Raw genomic sequence first — 2796 nt, forward strand, 5'->3', positions numbered from 1 at the left:
AAAAAGTTTTAAAAAAAAAAAAAAGACTTAATGGCTAATAATCATTGAACCTTTATAATGAGTCATGCACTGTACTGAGTGCCTTTATATGGATCATCTAAATTTAATATCACAATAAATATAAAATGCCTATTAAAATTGGTAATATCACTGTACTTATTTTACAGATGAAGGAACTGAGGTTTATCGATTTTGAGTATGTTGTTAGCTATATTGCTAAAAAGTAGTTAAGGCAGGGTTAAAATAAAGGCAAACTAATTTCAGAAAGTACTGCTCTAAACCACTATAGTAAGTTCAACTTGAAAAATGGAGATAGGTGCATGTTTAACTACTTTGGTAAGAAAACAGAAAACAACAGAAAATTTATATCTTACTGTTTTTCAAACCTGTAACTGGTAATAACAGAATATACTGAAAGAGGTATAATAGAAGAGGAAGAGAACTTGGAATTCATTTATACCAATTTCTTCTTATAGGTTACATAAATTATGCTCAGAGAGGTAAAGTAACTTGCACAAAAAGGCAAAGTTAAAGCCCAGATCTTTTGATTTCCAGTCCAGATATCTGGAAGGCTGTTCAGGTTACCTAGGGCCGCTCTGACAAGAATATACCACAAATGGGATGGCCTTAAAGGAGTTTTATTCTCTTACAGTTTTGTTGTTGTTGTTATGTGCCCTCAAGTCAAACCCGACTCATAGGGACCCCTCCTTGGGTTTCCGAGGCAGTATCACTACGGAAGTAGGATTGTGTGGGAAGCTAGAAATCCGAGTTCCAGGTGCCAGTCTCTAGGGGTTCTGTGAAAGCCCCTCGACCTTGGGCTTCAGCTCTGCCTCTTGCTCCAGGACCACTGAAGCTAGAGGCATCTCTTCACTCAGACAGCTACTTTCTGCTGAGGCTAACAAGCCCAAGGTTGTTAAATAAAAAGGCACCGTCCCGATATTACCAAACCACACAGTAGGCCATTAATTTAAGTCCATTGTAAGTCTCAAGGTCGGCAGAGCACGGTAGGCTGCTGAATAATGACATGGCTACATGCAGGGTCCAAGCATGCCATATACTAGAGACCATTCCCAAACCTGCTATTTATATACAGGAAGCAGACCACATACCCAAAGGCAGCTACTTAGCTGCCCATTGTAGATTCCACCATGGAGTTGATCACCAATCTCATCATGGGGAATACTACATCAGCTGCCCAGCCACTCAACCAGGTCTAGCCAAGTTGACATACAAACTTAACAACCACAAAGGCTTTACTAGGAGACAGAACATTTGTCTGGGAGCTTTATGACTTCTCAAAGACCTTTTCTAACATTGTAATGCTAGCAGATTCTAAACACATACTACATAATATGGCTAAACACATGTCTTATAGGGAGATAATGAGCTAAACGCTATTTAAGAGGCCTCTGAAGTTTGACAACTGTTTATTGAGTGCTAACTGGTTTGCAGGAGATCTGGAGGTGCAATGATTAAAGCATTCAGCTGCTAACCAAAAGGATGGCTGTTCAAAGCCACCAGCCACTCCATGGGAGAAAGATGAGGCAGTTTCTGTAAAGATTTACAGCCTTGGAAACCCTATGGGGCAGTTCTACTCTGTCCTATTGGGTCACTGTGAGTCAGAATCCACTTGATGGCAGTGAGTTTGGTTTGGTTTTGGAAGTGGTTTGTACTCAACCCCTAATTTAAAGGTAGGCAGTTCAAACCCACTCAACAGCATTGAGGAAGAAAGCCTTGGTGATCTGCTTCCATAAAGACTGTTGTTGTTATTGCTAGTTATGGTGACCTTCTATGTGCACAGTACATCAGGTTTTCAAGGCTGGACCCTTTCAGAAGGAGACTGCGAGGCCTGTCTGGGTTCCAACTTCCAACCTTTCAACTAATAGCTGAATGCTTAACCCTTTATACCACCCAGGGATCCCTTCTTAAAGATTAAAGCTAAGAAAACCCTATGGAGCAGTTTTACTCTGAAACACATAAAGATACTATGAGTCAATTTGATGGCAACATGCTTCTGTTGTTTTTTAAAACTTAACTATACGTTACACAATTTTCTAGATACTTGAGTTTCATTAGTGACTAAGACCCTGATTTCTTGGATTACACTGTAGTGTATTAGAGCTTAAATTGGGAAGCACTTAGTTTGTGGAAGGCTGCAGTCTACAGTTATACTTGGACATCAATTGTTTTTGACACAGTGACTATATTCCTTCCATCTTCTTTTGATGCTTCCTGCATTGTTCAATATTTTGCCTATAGAAACCTTCAAAACTGCAACAAGAGGCCTGAATTTCTTCTTCAGTGTTTTCAACTTGAGAAATGCTGAGCATGTTCTTCCCTTTTGGTTTTTCGAACTCCAGGTCTTTGCACATTTTATTATAATACTCTGTCTTCTTGAATTCCCCTTTGAAATCTTCTGTTCAGTTCTTTTATTTCAGCATTTCTTCCATTTGCTTTGGCTACTCTATGTTCAAGAGCAAATTTCACAGTCTCTTCTGACATCCATTTTGGTCTTTTCTTCCTTTCCTGCCTTTTTAATAACTGTTTGCCTTCTTCATATATGATGTTCTTGATCTTATCCCACGATTTGTCTGGTCTTCAGTCATTGGTGTTTAATGTGTCAAATCTATTCTTCAGATGGTCTCTAAAATTCAGGTAGGATATAATCAAGGCTGCATTTTGGCTCTTGTGGACTTATTTAAATTTTCTTTAGCTTCAACTCGAACTTGCATATGAGCAATACATGGTCTGTTGCACAGTCAACTCCTGGCTTTGTTTTTTTTTTTTTTTTTTTTT

The sequence above is a fragment of the Orycteropus afer genome, unplaced genomic scaffold (genome assembly GCF_000298275.1).
Source record: "Orycteropus afer afer isolate SDZICR_OR568_19922 unplaced genomic scaffold, OryAfe1.0 scaffold00222, whole genome shotgun sequence".
In the NCBI taxonomy this organism is placed as follows: domain Eukaryota; kingdom Metazoa; phylum Chordata; class Mammalia; order Tubulidentata; family Orycteropodidae; genus Orycteropus; species Orycteropus afer.